The 17,876-nt window shown below is 51.4% G+C and overlaps 1 long non-coding RNA gene across 6 annotated transcripts in view; it reads right to left on the bottom strand.

Annotated features, from left to right (window-relative positions):
* LOC116661080 overlaps nt 1–17,876 on the bottom strand; it is a 261,277-nt gene that overhangs the window by 166,243 nt on the left and 77,158 nt on the right. For 4 of the 6 annotated variants that reach the window (XR_004316827.1, XR_004316826.1, XR_004316823.1 and 1 more), the window contains exon 4: nt 6,255–6,323. The exons of the other annotated variants lie outside the window; for them this stretch is intronic. This is a non-coding gene — a long non-coding RNA (uncharacterized LOC116661080). The remainder of the gene's footprint in view (nt 1–6,254; nt 6,324–17,876) is intronic. 6 annotated transcript variants of the gene reach the window in all.

The following is a 17,876-nucleotide window of genomic DNA, read 5'->3' as shown; positions in this document are numbered from 1 at the left end:
AAATGGGATGCTTCACGGAATTTTCTGTCTGCACCAGCCGAGCCCCAGGGAGCCAAGCACAGGCAGAAGAGAAGCAAATGGGGACACTGACCTCACTAATGGGGGCAGGTCACTTCCAGGGAAATAGGAACAAATGACTGGGGGAAGCCAGGGTGGTCTTAAGCTGGAGAATTAAGGCAGAAGGCTCCAAACAAGGAACAGTGAAAGGGGCCCAGCTGGCAATCAGGGGCTTCCCAGCTCCTCCCTCGAGGCTGGTCTTGCCCGAGGGGCTCGAGGAAGGGAGATGCTAAGTCCATTAGAGGACCAGCAACATAGAAACCTGAGGGATGGGGCTGGAGGCAGGGCCAAGCCAAGAGGCTGAGGAAGAGGGAGCAGAGGAGAGGAGAGGAGACCACAGGGCTTGTGGGAGATGTGGATGGACACAGATTTGGGTCAGGTCTTTCCAATTAGCCTTGAAAGGGAAAAAATATTCTCCACAGGCCTGAAAGGAAGAATAAAAACAGGGAAGAGAAAAGCTCTGAGAATACCCTGAAGAGATGCTGAGGGCTGCTCTGGCCTTTAAAATGCGGGGAGTATGGTAATCTAATAAACATGGCAACAAAGCGTTTGTCACCAAGCTAATTTTATTAGAACAGATCTCAAATGGCTAATTTCCTTTTACTAATGAGCAAATTAGTTGAATCTCTGATCTGCTTTTAAGGCACTTATACTAATAAAACATGAACGACAGTGAAATTTGTTGTGAGATGTGGTGACAGGCACTTGGGTTGAAGGGAATCTCCAAGCACAGAGGGTTGGTCTCACAAGTCCTTGCCCACAGGTGCCCCGGTCTATGCAGGCCCGCTCGGAGCCCCGCCCCGCCCGAGGAAGGCAGGGCGGCGGCAGACAGAAGCACAGAGTCGGATCTGCCCAGGAGGGGAGCAGTGGAGGAGGCAGGGCCTGGCTGGGCAGCAGAGTGGGGGCGGCTTCTGCAAAGCCCCCAGGGAGTGAGGGGCAGGATGGCTTCAAATTTTCAGCAGGGTCCTTGGAGGAGGGGTCTGCCCCCCTGCCTCCTGACCTCCTGGCCCCCCCGTGTGTAGGGAAGAACTTTCTAAGACATTCCCAGCCCCATAGTGATCCAGGCTGGCCCACACCAAAGCTGAAAAACCTTTCTGCCAACCATCTTTCCCAGAGCCAGAAGTGGGGGCTCCTGCCTCCAGCTCTTCACAGCAGATTTGCAGGCCCCAGGGAGTGGGAGGCATGATGCCCAGCCTCCTCCCTTAGCAAAAAGGGGCTTTGGTTGGGCTCTGATCAGGCCAATATTTATTGCAATCAGCCAGGGCAGGCCTGGGAGAGCACAGCCCAGAGTGGCGAGGTAGGTTGCCACCTGGAAGAGAGATATACAGCAAAGCCCTCAGCCAATCAGAGCCCAGGGATGCTGCCTCCTGCCTGAAGGATGCGGGGAGAGGGTGGGCATAGGCCAACTTTGAGCTGAGAGGAGGGGTTTCCTACTTGCTTTGGTGGCAAGCCCAGGAAAGTGTCCCCCTCCCCAGCAAGACCAGAGAGAAGGGCTATCTGGTGGTCCCACCCACCTGGCAAATGCAGGACATCCATCTGCTTCAACAGGCTTTGCAAAGAAGAGGAAAAAAGAATTCCTGGGAAGGAGATCCAGGACCAGGCCGGCTCCCAAAACAAGCCCTAGTAGTGACTTTATGCTAAGAAGAACTGGAGAGAGCTGGGGGACAAGGGCAGCGGGCAGCACCTGACAAGGTACCCCAATAGTGAGCCAGACTCAAAGGCCCTCAAAATGCCCAACAAAGGAATGCAAACCTCCTCAAGTTCCAGTCCCAGCTCAGCCACATACATCTGGATTCCAACACATCCTTTCATTATGAGCAGTGTGAGCTGAGCCCAGGCACCAGTCTCCCTGTGCCTCAGTTTACTTCTCTTTAAAGTGGAGATCCTCGTGCTCACATATGTGAACCATCACACGGACTCGATAAGGAAAGAACCAGACACATGGCAAGCAGTCAGCACGTGTGTGTCCTCTTAATTCTGCAGGCTGAGTTTGGGGAGCTGCTGCCCCTTTTAGGTCATGTAGAAAGTATGAGGACAGTGTTGGGGTGACAGAGAAAACAAGGGGTAAGAAGTCCCCAGGTCACACACATGGATGCCCACATAATTGAACTGCAGTCTTGAGAGAACAGAGCATCTCTTCACTGGCAGCAACTGAGTATCTGGCAGGGATGCCCTGGAGGACCCTCCATCCCCCCTGGGGACTGCCGTGCAAGCCACCTCTGTCCAGCACCTGCTGGCAGTCACAGGTGCCACATCCACCCTTCTGGCTAATCGGGCCCTTTGCTAGATGCTCAGAAGGAGTCTGCTGTCCCGCAGCCCTCATCTTAGGGGGCTCCCTGATCCAGCTATATCCAGCCCACAGGCAGCTTTTCCTGGGAGGGGGCTCAAGCTGGGTGGACAATCAGGACAGCACCAGGTTGAATGTGCAACAGGCTGCGAGTTTGCGACACAATCCATATGTGAGCACTCACGGCCACCTTCCTCGGTGTGAGCTGCAGCTCTGACCTGCAGTGGAAGCCACAGCCACAGACCTCATCAGGGCTGCTGGCATCACTCCACGAGCCATCACCACCCCACCGCCCAACCCAGACCTGTCCATGCTCCTCCCCCTGCCTGCGCTGTCCCTGGGGCCACCTCTCTGAAGTGCTCTGGCCTCATTCATTACTCAGCCATTTATTTCCTCAGTTCAGAGGCCCAGGGGCCGGAGGGCGGGCAGTCTGTGTGCTCTTTCATCTCCCAGGCTGCGCGAGGAATGCAGAAATGCCAGGCTGGCGTCCAGGACGCAGACCAGAAGCGCTCAGTCCTGGGTCTAGGGGAGCCCTCGTGCGTTATGCCCTGGGACCCACACTTCACAAGGCCAGTGCCCTGGATTACCCCACAGGGGTCTTTACTCCCATCCCAGGGAGCCACGAATAGACCCCTGAAGCCCCATCCCTGCCTCCAACTGTGGCACTGGGATTTGATCTCAGCGCCTGAGTCCAACACCAGCTTTTCACAACTGGCAAGTGGTAAAACTTGCCTGTTTTGTAAACAGCATGCCAGTCACCTGAGAATGAGCTCTAGGCTGCACACAGCATAAAAAAAAAATGCCTTAGCAAACCCGTGGGCAGACCGAGAAAGACCTCTCCCAGAGCGTTGCCGAGATACATGCTAAACCAAATCCCACATGAGAAGCAGCCCTGACCTCAGTTTGGTGGGCTGTGTTGGGGGTGGGTTGGAGGGCAGAGGCCAATCTCACGGGACCAGTCAACATGCGATGTGATGTGGGAGGGTGACTTGGCTCCACTCCCCCCTCTCAGGCTGCAGGTTCCATCTTAGTCACTCAAGTTTCCCTCCAAAGATGCCCTGCCCAGCAACTGAGCCTTCAGTTACTTGAATCAGCTCAAGGGTTGGGGGAAGAGGGAGAGATATAAGGCCAAATTGCTGGGTCCTAAATATTTATCTATTTGCTATACTGAATCTGTCTCCCCCATGGCTTTCACCCCCATCGACCAAAACTGGAATCTTCTGCAGCCGCCCAACCCTAGTGTTGGATTCCTAGGCCAGCCCAAAGGAGGCGGGGCAAGCCAGCTCCCCTCCACTGGCAGGTGGAGTGTTAACAGGAAGGCCGCCCCATTGCCTCAGGTGGAGGGAGGTGGCGGGGAGATGGTGCCCGGCTCTGCAGGATCAAGCCAGGAGCCTGGCAGTGCATGAGTCTTGGTCTCCCCCTCCACAAGGTCCTATGTGAGAACCAACCAAAGGAGGCTTCAAGGGAGAAGTCTCCGGTGAGGCCACAAAAGGCAGAGTGGAAGGGAAGCAGGATGCCAGGGAGATCACCGCCCCACCCCGTGGGTTTCAAAGTATCGGTTTCCTAATAGAAATTTCCGGATCCCTGTTCAGCATCCAGGAAACCTAGGACCTGGTGAGGGACCCAGACAAGATCTCAAAGTATGACTTTTTCATTGACACCTACAACCCAGGTTGCATTTTCAAAGCCTGACTCCCAGGCCTGCATCCTTCCCTGGGCTCTCTGTCATGTTTCCCATGGAAGGGACCAGCCTTTGTGCAGAAGGTGGGATCAGAGTTCCAGACTGGCCGGAAGAGATAAGATAGGCCTATCTCAGACTTGGCAGAGGTCTTGGCCTGGACAGCTAGAGATCTAGAGCCTTCCAAGGAGAAGGGGCTGGAAAGCCTCACCTGGGCCTTCCCAACAACCCTGGCCTCCAAGCTCCAGGAGCCCGGAGTTTAATAATACGCTGCAAAGACTATGCACTCTCCAGCTTACCTGGGAATGACGGGTGGGCACTGCCGGGTGCCGGGACACCGGAGCCGCAGCCCCTGTTCTGCACTAACCCTGTTACGGGTCTCACCCCAGGCTTCTTTATCTGTATGATGAGAGGCACTGACTTAAATCACTGTGGTCCCTTCCCACCCTCACATACTGTGTGTCCCCGACTGTCTGAAGTCCCAGCCTGCCTCCAAGGGTGGTTTGAGAACAAAATGAAGTGTGATCGTGAAGGTGCGGACCAGCCAGGGAACAGACGGGATGATCCTGGGAGCCACAGCATGAGGGAGAGAAAAGACTTTCTGGGCGCAGCCTTCAGGAGGATGTCACAGAGCCCTGGGTGGCTGCGCCAGGCTTCTCCCAAGGGCCTGGGGCCACGTTCACTCTCTCTCTGCTCATAGCAGGTTTGGAGCTGCCTCCATTTGGATTGCAGATGGTGGGCTTTTTGTAGTTTTGAGTTTCAGATCATCGGACCCCTCCTTCTGCTCTTTTCCTCAGTAAAGTTTCCCTCATCCAGCTTATGTAATATCCAAAAATCAATTGCTTATTTTCCTGTCTGTTTAGAAATGAAAGTGGGACTTTGAGGGGGAGCCTGCAAGCCAGGAGGCAGCCCCAGGCTGAGCCAGAGGCACTGGGAGAGAGAAGGCCCAGGCAGCTGGCTTCTAAGTTCGATTGTAAAGGAGCTGAATGCTTGGGGTCTCTGAGGGCCTCAGGGTTGGAAAAGGCCCCAGAGCTGAGCTCTCAGTTGACAGGGCTACCCCCTCCTCTCCTCTGCTTTCCTTCACCCCCAAACAGGGCCTGGAGCGCCAAGCCCTCCTGAGGCCACAGCTCAACCAGTAGAATGGGGCTAGATCAGCCAACTTCAGCAATAGTTGGTCTTTAAAAGAAAGCAATTCAAACTCATGTGTAGGCTGCTCACACAGCCCCGAACCAGCTCCCCACAAGGCCTGGGTTCCAAGAAGGCTCTCTGGCTAGGCATGGTCAGGTCTTGTGATCCAAGAGGGGAGCCTTCTAGAAAATTCTGAAGAGAAGCAAATAAGAAAGCTCTGGAAAAACCATGGAGACAATTAAAAGATCAGTGGTTGGCAGAGGTTAGGAGGAAGGAGGGATGAATAGGTGAAGCACAAGGGATTTTTAGGGCAGTGAAACTTTTGTATATGGTATCGACATTTGTCAAAACCCATAGAAGATACAAAGCCAAGAGTGAACCTTAATGTTAACTGTAAACTTTAATTAATAATAATAACGTATCCATATTGGTTCATCAGTCTTAACAAATGGCCCACACTAACACAAGATGCTAATAATACGGGAAACTGGAGGCAGGGGGTGGGGGCAATATGGGAACTGTCTGTACTTTCAACTCAATTTTCCTATAAACCTAAAACTGCTCTAAACAATTAAGTCTGTTAATTAAAAATAGTAATAATAGCCAATTCTAGAAACAACCCAACTGTCCATTATCAGGTGGATGGTTAAACAACCTGCAGAACATGCATAACTGGACTACTGCTCACCAAGAGAAGGCAGGAACTGTTCTCACATGCACGTACGTACACACACAAGCACAGCCCAGGGTCCCAGTGACAGTGCCACAGCATGCTGTGTGACCCTAGGCAAATCACTTGCAGTTTCTGGGCCTCAGCGCAGCCTCATGTGAAACTTCTCACTCCCACCCATCTTGCTGCCTCACTCTTGTCATGAGATGAAGAATGAGATGAAGCTACATCAGATCCCTCTCTTACCCCCAAGAAGGAATAAGCTCTCCACGGCCCCTGGCTCCTTGGCGGCCCTGACAGCTTCACCCCTCCCACCCCAGCACCCCCGGGTTTTCCTCTAGCCGGGCTCAGCCAGGGCCCTGACCATGAGCATCAGCAGTAGCAGTGCCTCCCCCGCCCCACGAGGCTCCGGCCTCTCTGGAGTCCCATCTCACCTCTCCCTTCTGTCCTGGCTCTCCTTCTGCTCTCCTGACTTGTCCATACATCACCAGGAATGCAATACCCTTAAAAAAAAAAACATTTTTCTCTGAACTAACAGAGTCAGGCCTTATTGTTCCCAATATCACCAAGCAATTTCTGAGCTAGGCAAGTGTTGAATTGGAGCAGGAAGATGGGCAATTGGGCAAGGTCAGCTGACACAGTGCAGTGTAGGGGTTGAGAGCTCCAGGGAGGTGGGAGAGAGGGCTCAGCTTCAAATTAGGGAAGAAGGACACCAGGGTCTCCCAAGGTGGAGGCAAAGGTGATACCCTAAATTTTCTATCTCTGCACTTACAACCCCACTCACCATGCTCAACTAGGGGTTCACCTGGAATGTAATTTCTTCACCAGCTGAAAAACTCTCCTTCCAATTACACCCACCTGCTCTAATGGCTCCACCCTCCTTGCTGCAAGTTTCTACAGCAGAAATTCTAGCCAAAGAGTGTCTAAGTGACTCCAGAAGCTGGAGAACATTGCCTAGTCCCCATCTTCCCAACGACCACAAGTATCCTTCAAGGAAGATGTACCCCAGGTCCACTAATCCAATTCTCAGAGAATGACTTGCCCTCCACTCTGGCTGTCATGACATTTGGCCCTTGCACAAATGTAGTGCCCCTCACATTCACTTAGCACCTAGGCCATGTGCCACAAACAGAGCACCTGGCTCTGTCCATTAGCAACCTAGTTATTATAAATTACACTTAATGTGCAGGGGCCATATTAATTTTTTTATTTATCTTTGTATCTTCAGTCCCAAATACCATTCCAGATACACAGTAGGATCTTAATGTAAGACGAACAGAATACTCTGGTTATACAGTTCCGGACACAGTGCTGATTGACTGGCACCAATTATCTAAAGAGACATCAAAAAACTCTAAAGGGAAAGAAATCCATCTCCCACAATCTCAGAACTCTTTACCATGATGGGGACGCTCTGTGTCTGAGCTGCCCCAGTACATAGCCACCAACTACCTGGGGCTCCTGAGTACCTGAAATGTGGATAGAGTGACTGAGGAGCTGGGTTTTACATTTTAATTAATTCTAATTTAAATAGCCACCTATGGCTTAATTAAAGGGGTGAGAAACTGAGGCTAAAGGCGGTGAAGTGAGTGCCCAGATTCCAACTGGCAATACACCTGATTCCAGAATCCCTACTCGGTCTATTCCCTCATCTATAAAATGAGCTCTTAAAAATATATATATTCCTAGAACCTTTTATTATAAAATGAGCTTTAGAATGGTATTTGTATCACAACTTTGGCAGGTAGATACATAAGATAATGCATATGGCCTGTGCTTAGCATAAAGCCATGGTTCCCAACTGGGGGCAATTTGCCCCCCAGGGAACATCCAGTAGTGTCTGGAGACATTTTGGGTTGTCACAGCTGGGGACAGGATGAGGGGAGTTGCTACTGGCATCGAGTGGTTAGAGGCCAGGGGTGCTGCTAAACTTCCTCCAGGGCACAGGGCCGCCCCCACAACAAAGCATCATCCAGCGCCAAATGTCAGCAGAGTCGAGGCTGAGAAACACTGGTCCAGAGCCTCATAGACAGTGTTCAGTACAGTGCTGGCAATGAGAGAACGCAGGCAGCTCAATCTATACTTTTCAAAAGGTGCACGTTCTGTTCAGAGCTGGGAACAGCAATGCTGTAGCAGGGCGGCAGGTTCCGGGAAATAGTTCCATTCTTCAAATCACAGAGAGTTACCACTTGCCACATGACCGGGCAATGTGCCTGGCACCACAGGGGCACATGCTTAAGAAACAGGATCTCCGCTTTCTAGACACTTGTGATGAAACTGCACTGATGCAAGTTTGGAAATAGAGGAGGAGGAGCTGAGGGCTGAGTCACCCAAGACTACAGAGGGAGGGGGTGAAATCACTCCATCCCACTCCCTCATTTCACAAATGAGAAGCATGGAGGGTAGAGAAAGTGCTCTGAGCCACAGACAACGTGGGCAAAGAGCACGGAGTTCCTGAAGAGGACAGTCAGCCCCGGGACCCCAAGTTTTCTATGTACAAAGTATGAATGATGCATTCTGCTCCTCCATGTGCCTGAAAGTCACCCAGTCTCCAACTAGGTTAGCAGGTCAACCAAACACCATCATGAACATTAGTACCATTTACTAAGCACTTACTATGAGCAAAATCTCATTAAACCTCAGAATCCGATTTTATAGATGAAATAACCAAGGCCAGCCCCAGCCCACCAGACTCTAGAGCAAGAGCTCAGTGTCAATGCTGTAATTCCTCTCTTGGCATCAGACTGGAGTCTGAACAATGCTGGATCCATTTCATGCTCTGCCTCTCTGCACAACACAACTGGACCACCTACCCGTGCCATGCCCTGACCCACTGCAGAAGTCTTAAGAGTCTCCCAGATTCCAGTGCAGCACCTGGCATCCAGGATTGAGATGGGAGGTTGGCTCCTTGGGCGCCATGGATAAAAGCCAAAGTCACAGCTTCTCCCTACTGTGCAGAGGACCTGTGCATGGCACTCAGAAGCCAATGAGGTCTAGGGAGATGACAGGTAACAAAAGAGTAACAGTATGTGGCAGCGTGTGCTGGAATCAGCAAAACTCTATGAGAGTTTGGAGCTCTCACTGGAAGTGCGTAGAGATCAGGAGACGGAGCGAGAGCAGAGAGGGCTTCACCAAATCCACACACTTGACGCTGGTACTTGAAGGAAAGGGAGGAGTTCTCCTGACAAACTCAGGGTGAGAAGTGAGGAAAAAGGCATTCCCAGCAGGGGGACTTATGTGAACAAAGGAAGAAGTGGGCAGGGCAGTTGAAGTGGGCAAAGGACAATTCCAGTTTGGTCCGAACATGGGAGACAAGATAGGACCTTCTTGTGATGTACACAAATGAAGGAGGGCTAGGCAGCGGGCGTCCAATAGTGTCCTCTAGACAGGGGAGGATTAGTGCGAGCGCTGCTTCGAAAGGGATTTGCAAGTGAATTATTTATGGTGGTAACAAGCAAGCACTCATTTAGCTTATATCCCACATTATATAAACATGGCATTGAGCTGTGCAAGTTAAGGCCCTAATGCCACTCTAAATTAAATTCATCAGTGTCTTAATTAAGATCTATATTTAGTTCTTAATTAAGGGGGAGAGAAAAATCCATGATGTTGCATAGCAGAGATTTGAAATGGAGATAAATCATCTTTCTGCCAGTATCCTGGGCACAAGCCCACCCACTCTTAAGACAGCCCCCTGCCAGGGCTGCAATCCTTTCATCTATCCTTCCTTCCTCTTTCATTCCTTTCTTCTTTGATTCATTCTTCTACATCTACTTATTGAGCACCTACTATGTGCCAAGCACTGAGCTTTGTTTATGGGGCACAGTAGGGAATAAACTAGAGATGGTCCCTGCCCTCAAGGGCTTACACTCTGAAGAAAAATGCCAGTGGATATATACATGTCTCAGCTTTGAGAATTCCCTTGGTCTCCACTGCTGGCCAGGCTCTTCCAACCAGGAGAATCCTGGTGTCCAGACACTCTAGGTGATACCATGGCTGATACCTTCATCCTGTCAGCCAGAGAGAGCCTTGAAGAGTGACCATGTGGGTCCTCCTATCCCCTGCCCCCATCACAGGGGCCAAGCTCCCACATGGGCCAGTGGCAGGGCAGACCGCCCCAGTACCAAATTCCATTCTCCCATCCCCTCTTCATTAAAGGATGAAGACTTGTCAGGAAGATGAGGAAGGGGTTGTGAGCTCCCCTCCAACCCTAAGATTCTACGATTCCCTGACACCAACTGGGGCACAGGCCCCTGGGAGTGGCTTCACTGAAGGAAGGGTTTATGAAGGAAGATCACAGGACACAGAACGTCACAGCCACAAATACCCAGTGCAACCTGGAGTTCCTAGGAGGTCAAGTGACTTGTTCAAGTTCAAGTAAACAGAGAGTCAGCAAAGGGCAAGAGCTAGAATCCACATCTGCTCGGGCCAAGGACTGCTCTGTTCCGAGGCGACACAAACAAGGGTAAGGAAGGGTTCCTGCCCTCAGCACATCTGGTGGAGGAGAGGAGTGCCAGTGCAAATTAGGAGAAGGCTTGAAATTGGTGGGGCAGCCATGAGGATAATCAATGAAATCTGCCCATCCTCATCCCCTAGAAGACGCTCCAGGGCTGCCTGGGCCCTACCGGTGCACAGTGCAAGTCTGCTGGGGAAGGATCATGACAGCACAATGCCAGAATGCCACGACAGAGGCTTCCCACGCTCCTTGAAACAACTGGAAATGAGGACCGGCTTGGCCAAGGCAAGATTTATTTGGGCTGAGTGTCAACGATGTCAGAGTTGGTTACATGAAGAAAGGGGCAGAGGGCATCCCAGTCGGGGAAACATTGCACAAAGGTACAAAATCAAGGAAGCAGAACCAATCAAGAAAGCCTTTTTTCTTTTCGATTTTTGTATGGCGGGAGGGGATGGGGCAGGTGAGATGTTAAAGGTTAGCTGAAGCCGGCCTGGGGAAGGCCTTGAACGCCAGCATTTCACTACTCTGCTCAGCCTCTGGGCAGCCTCCAAAGGCCGTGCACCTCCGCTGCCTCGCCGGTGTCTGGCGCAGGGCCCAAGCGGGCGAGCCCCGCAACGCCCTGGCCTCGGAGCAGAAAATGAATGGTACAGCCTCGGGGTGGACGGAGTGGTGGCCTACGTTAGAGCTAGCGGCTTGCTGCTGGGGAAGCGGCGCTAAAACCCGGGCACCTGGCGGGTGCGGCGTCCGGGGAGCGGCGGGGGCGGACGCCGAGCGGGCCGAGAAAGTGAACTTGGCACAATCGGCGCATCAAAGCGGTGCAGCTGTGGCTCGCGGAGCCCGCGCAGCTTTCTTCTCACCGCTCTCTTCTCCCCGATTAATCAGCGGCTACAGCGCGGCGCTTTGATCCCCGAAATCAAACCCTCCGTCTGATGGGTGACTTGATGTTATGCTAATCCGAGCTGATTGAGCTGAGATAATTACACTTCATCCAGGTTTCCTGGGAGTTCTGAATAAATATTGATGCACATCTGTCCCCCGCTCAGGTGTAGCGGGGAGCTTTGCGCTGGCAACAGTTTCGGCCGCCCCGGGAGTGCGCGCACTGCCGCCCGCCGCCCGCCTTCGTCGCTGCGCGGGGATGCTGCGAGCCAGGCCGGATTGCCAGAGCCTCGTTGCACGGGCCCGCGAGGCGCCCGGGGAGGTGGCGAAGACCTAGAGCTTTGCGGTTTGGGGACTGGGTTTGAGTCTCAGAGCCCCACTATGGGCTGTGTTGTCTTGGGCGTGTCACTTAACCTATCTGAGACCCAGTGCCTACCCATCTCTGTAGACTGCCGCGGAGATTAAATAAAATGCGTGAGAAGGGGCTGATCTGCCCGGAGTCGCAATCCGCCTTGCTGTGCGGCCCTCCGCACCGAGAGCCGGAGGTGCTGGGAGGAGGCACCACAACCAGGTCACCCTCCCCCGCCAACACTCGCGCACCAAGGCTGCGCGCTCCAGACAGTATAGACATGAATTATAAAGCAAGCGTTTCGGTGGCGCCGCTCCTCCCCGCGGGCTAATTAGGTCGTGTTTGTAAAGCACTTCGAAGACAAAACGCGCCCCAAGTGTTAATTATCATTAGCCCCCTCCCAACACGCTTCATGAACAGCGCTGGAAGGCAGAGAGTCCCCTTGCCAGCCTGAGCTGCAGCAGCCGGGCAGGGACAGAGACCCCAAGCGCGGGGACCGCTGCTGGTCCGCAGCCCCCACCACTCGGGGCTCTAATCCCTTTCCCAGGCCCTCCGGAGATCCGAACTCAGGAATACAGATGTGGGGAGGAAGAGGAGCGGGGTACCAGACACAACTAACTGCGGATGTATCCATCTCACTCCGGATAAGGGCGAGGGGATGTCCAGGAAGGCTTCACCAAGGAGGCGCCCCACGTTTTCTTGGTTTAGGAGTCCACCGAGGGACCGGGCGAGTGCCTCCTGGTACTGACGCTGGACAATGTGTCTTCCTAAATCTTGCAGTCTTTGCTTTGGCTGCCCCCAGAACCACGCCTTCCACTGATCAGAGACCCCGTTCTCCCATCCATGCCTCCTCTAAGGCCTGGACCAGCGATAAAGGCCCACAGGAGCACAAACCCCTGCTCAAGTGGGATCTGGGTATACGAGGCAGTAATTCCAGCAGAACTCAGCCTTGCCCTTAGAATTAGACTACCCTTGTAAGTGGTAAAACTCAGACAGTATTATATAGTCCTTCTCCCACCCTTACTAGGATGATGACTATAAGACCCAGACTAGTGAAGGGTCTCCATATCACACAAACAGTTGGAAGCAGAGCTGGACCCCAGTCTCCAGACTTCTCCAGTGCTCTGTGAAGGCACCTTACTGCTCCCTTGTAATAACCACAGCAATACTTAGAAAAATAATAGTAAATAATGTGCAGAGTTCATTACCATTTACATAGTGCCGCCATATGCACTATCTCAGTAGGTCTTAAGGAGCCACAGAAGCACAGAGGTGTCAGGGGATTTGCCCTGGGTCGCACCCTGGTTAGTGACAATGCTGGGGCAGGAGCCCTGGGGCGTCATCTCCACATTCTGGGCAATACCTTCCAGCTAACCTTCTTAGAGTGCAGTTCTTGCCTGTGCTGCTGGCTCATGCTGCTTTCCTAAAACTGAGCATTTCTCTGTCAACCAGCATTTTTGCCCAGAGACGTTTCCTGCCATCTTCAGAAGCCAGTGGATGGAACTGAGCCCCTGGACCCCTTCCTTAGAAGCATGAAAAGACAAGCCTCTTGAATGACGGCTGCGGGGTGGGGTTGGATAGAGGGTAACTCACGCTTCGAGAAGAGGACTGTAACTCCAAGAAGCAGGGATCTGACCACACCTATCCCTTTCTCATCCGTTATTCCTAACTCGGTGTTTAGCAATGTTGGTTGATACCACACAGGGGGAAATGGAGAAGCCAGCAGCCTGAGGCCTGGGAGGAGGGAGGAGAGACAAGGCAACCAAGTTCAGGCCCTTTCCTGACACTAGGCTTCTCCAACTTTCACGTGCACAGGGAGTCACCTGGGGAGCCTCTTAAGGGGCAAATTCCCAGCTCTAGACCGAGATTCCAATGTAGAAGCCTAGGTTACAGCCCCAGGAATCTTTAAATACTCACTTCACAGCCCCTCCTCCAGGCGTCCCTCCAACAGCTCCTTGAGAAGCCCTGCCCACCCCCAGACCCTTGCACTCCCCAGACCCCATTGTGCAGTCAGCCTGGGGAGTGCAACGGCAAGGAGGACACTCATTCAAGCAGAAAACCGGCCAGACAGGGAAGCAAGGAATCTGGGAAAGCCCGGCTGGGGGCTGGGAAAGATTCAGCCCCCTCTACCAGAGTGGCTCGGGTTTCAGAAGCAGGGGTGATGAGGCGCTTGGGACAGCCTGATGGCAGAGCTGATGCAGGCTTCCTCTGAGGACTTCTGCAGGGAGAAGCAGCATTTGTTCTGCTGGACTCCGGACACCTGCCCCTTGTCACTAGGTCAGGAGACTTGGGGCGTGTGACAGGGCTACCTTACCCATTAGTCACAGGGAGCACAGGGCCCAGAGTTCACCATACTCTTAGGAGCCTGAGAAATGTTTTGATTTCTTTTAAAATTAGAAGAAAACAAATCAACTTTCAGATAGAATGAAGTGTTTTAACATATAATATCAATTGTTTCATCTTTTTACCAGTACAGTTGTAAAACAGAATTGTTTATTTTCATTTTATTTATTTTTAATGGAGGAAGGGATGTATGAACAAGAGTGCCAGGGGTCACAGAAGTCAGAATGCAGCCTGGGCAGGAGGATGAGGGATGTGAGGAAGGCGGACGGTGACTGGCCTAGAGCCTAGGACGCTTCCCACGGGGAGATACGACATCCATGGTAGCCAGGGGTAGACGCCCAGCCCCTCCCTGGCAGTGCCCAGGGCTCAGTCGGAAGATGCAGCTGCAGAATCAGCCCTAGAGTTACCATGGTGATTATGATTGACACTGGGGCAATGCTCCCTAAAGAGGCGGAGCCCTAGGGGCTGGGCCCTGCCGGGGAATCCCTGGCTGGGCTCAAAAGGGGAAAAGGGAAGAGGACCTGCCTTCTGTGCCTTCCGATAGAAATGAATGAGTGTAAATGATGCCCAGGTGAGTGTTTTTACTTTATAGTCAATATTTGGGCACTTTTTGATCGCGGGCTAGGATCTTCACTCTTGTCCAGAGTGAAGAGGAAGAGGAGAAGAAACAGAAGAAGAAGTACTTCGCTGGCCAAGGCTCACTCTCCTCCTCCTGTCCTATCTCCCCACCATCCTAATGCCCTGCAAGGTCCTGGACTTTGTCTGTGGTGAGCAAGCGGCCCCACCTGTAGTCAGAGGCCACGTCCACTAATCCAGAAATTAAAGCACCCGGAGAAAACAGGCTAATCAAATTATACATTCCTGAGAACCATTTATAAGCCGGGTACATTCTTTAATCTTAATTAGAAATCTGAGCGGCTCCCACCGTCTCTGTAATCAACATTTAAACAGCGCTGACCCCCTGGCGCTAACCTTGAGAGCCACACTCCTGTAGGTAAAAAGAGAGCTAGGGGCTGCCTCCTCGCTGGAGAAGGGGTGTTCGTAGGCCTGTGGGCAAGGTTGAATCACTCACTCAGCGGGATGCCCCAGCAACATCCCTTGTCCTCCCCTCCCCAAGGACACACATACGCAGAGTCTCAATCCAATTCACCCCCGTTCACTCCCACCCTGAAGCAGCGTTAGGTTTAGGACCTTGTATCTCGCACCTATTAATTGTAAGATCTTTCTACCTGGCCCATTCTCTGTGCCGCAAACCTATGATCTTCTACAAAGCACAGCTTACCATATCAATTCCTTTAAAACACCTCTGAGATTTCTTAGAGCCTTCAAGATACACTGCAACACCCCTCTCTCCCCAGCCCAGTGCCTTACTTAGGCTTTGTGGTCCAGCCCCTGCCCACCTCTCTATCCCACACCCTCGTGATACCGAAAGGGTTCAGATTATGACATCCCAAAACTTGCCACTCTGGCATAAGGATTACTTTGAGCTGAAGGCAATTTTTACAAAGCAGCACAGGGCAAACTCTCTGGCCTCCTCTTCTCTACCAGGAAGGGCAGGATGGTTTTTAATCACTGGAGACAACTCCATACTCTTATCAGCCTAGAGACGGCACCAAAGGAATCTAGCTAACAAATCTTGCTAAAACAACCTTTATCTTCTATTAGTTTTCTCCATATATTTACCTTCCCACAGTTTACTACCTTTAAAGGCCTAAGCCCCTGTTTCTTTGTCTTATCACTTCTCTACAAATTTATTGTTCCTTATCAAGATGCCATACAAGCCCAAGTTCTGACCACCCCTTCGAGTTACTCATCACTGAGTTCTCCCGTGTGCAGGCACGGTGAATGGGTTCATAAACTCTGTTTTGTTTTTTTTTTTTTTCTCTCATTAATCTGTCTTCTGTCAGTCTAATTTTTCAGAGCCCCAGCAATGGACCGAAGATGGGCCGAGGAAAAGAGAACTGTTTTTCTTTCTTTGCAACACTGAACTATCATCATTCCCTGTGTACACCCGGCACTTTAATTTTCTGAGCTTTTGCACATACATGCATCCTGCCAAGAATGTTTTCCTCTGGTTTTAACAACCTAGTCAGCTCCTACTTAGCCTTTAAAACCTTGCAAAGAAAATATGTGTCCACACAAAGGCTAACACAGGAAGGGTCACAGCCGCATGGTTCATAACAGCTCCAAACTGGACACCATCCAAATGCCCATCAGCCAGACAATGTATAAACAAGCTGTGGTATACCCATCCAATGGAACACAAGTCAGCAATCAGGAGAAACAAACTACTGTTACATACAACGAGTGAACTTCAACAGCATTATGCTAAGTGAAAGAAGCCAGACGCACAAGAATATGTATTGTATGATTCTATTGACATGAAATTTCCAGAAAAGTCAAACCCATAGAGGCACAAAGCAGATTGTGCTTGTCTTGTCCTGGGGGAAGGAGCAGTAATTGACAGCACACAGGCATGAAGGGACTCTGGGGCTGATGGACATGGTCTAACGTGGGCTCGTGCTGATAGCTGCCCAACGGCCTAAACTTACAAAAATCACTGGAGTGCACACTGACAATGGGTGAGTTTTATAATATAAATAAAACTAACAGTAAAGCCGATAAACAGTAAAGCTAACTGGTGGATGGATGGAGAGATGAATAGGTGGATTTGTGATGGAACAAGTGTAAAAAAATGGTAAGAGAAGACTCTGGGTGATGGCCCCTGCTCTGATCCCTGCCCACTGTGTGGCATCATGCAAGTCCTTAGAGCCAGGGTTTTCTCTGCCCTGTGTCACCCACGTCCAGAAGGGAGCAGGGACAGCATGCTTGAGAAGAATCTGAAACTTCTGGGTAGGGGGAACTGATAATAAAGCAGACTCTAATGCAGAACACCATAAGGAGTAAGTCCAAATGAGCCTCAAGCTCATCCATTCACTCATTCAGTCCACATTTGAACTGATATTTGAACAGTGCTAGGAACCAAGGACAGAGCTGTGACTATGACAGCCTGCTTCTGAGACTCTCCCAGCCTGGAATATACAAGCCCATGGGGGTGCAAAAGTCCTATTGGAACTGTATCAGTTAGCATGCTTTTGGCTGCAAGTCACAAAAATCCTCATTCAAGACTTAAATAAAAAGGAAAATGTATTCTTTTCTGCAGCAGGAAGTCCAGGGCTAAGGCAGGATCCAGAGTTGGCCTCCTTGAGGGCTCAGGGATGTGACTGGGAGCCCAGATCCTTTCTGCCTCCCCTCCATGCCTTCCCCTGTTTGGGTTCATCTTCAGTCTGGTAAGATCGGCTGGGGCAGTTCAAGGCACCCCTTCCAGACTTGATAGTGTGCAGCACACAAAGAAGGTAGATCTTTCTCTTTTGTAGCTGTCTTCTAGAAGCAGGAAGACTTTTCCCAGAAGCTCCTTGGTCTACCTGTTTTTGTGTGGCTTACTGGTCCACATGTGGGGTACATCCCCAATTCCTGGACCAGTCACTGGTGAGGGGACTGGGATTATTTTAGACCAGACTCACCTCTGAGGCCTGGGAGTCATGGGGAGTCAGCTTCCCCTAAAGCCACCAGCTGTGTGGGAGAGTGGTGAGTACTCAAATGAAATCAGGGTCTGTCATGAATTTCAAAAAACAGAGATGAGAATTGGATCAACTACCCACAATGTCTGTGATAGGATCCCCGAGGAAGGAGTCGGCAGCCAGGAAAGCTTTACAGAGGAGCTGACTTATGAGCTGGGCTTTAACAATGGGCAGCAGTTACTGGTGAGAGAGGGAGAAGGTTATGCCAGGAATTGGGCTCAGCATTTGCAAAAGCATAACAAGATGTACAAAGGACAAGGAGATGCCTGGCAAGACTGGAGTGCTGGGGGACATGAGTGATGTGACAAATCCAAACCAGTTTGAAAAGATGGGCAGGGGTAACACAGGGAAGACCCTCACTGCAGTGGAAGGAGCTTGAACTTCAGTCAATGGGAACCAGAGAGTCTGGTTTGTATAAGGATAGCTTTGAAGGCAATGTGAGAACATCCCA

Source organism: Camelus ferus, chromosome 33 (genome assembly GCF_009834535.1).
Source record: "Camelus ferus isolate YT-003-E chromosome 33, BCGSAC_Cfer_1.0, whole genome shotgun sequence".
NCBI lineage: Eukaryota > Metazoa > Chordata > Mammalia > Artiodactyla > Camelidae > Camelus > Camelus ferus.
The sequence above is the reverse complement of the archived record's forward strand: the minus strand, read 5'-3'. Positions and strand labels throughout refer to the sequence as shown.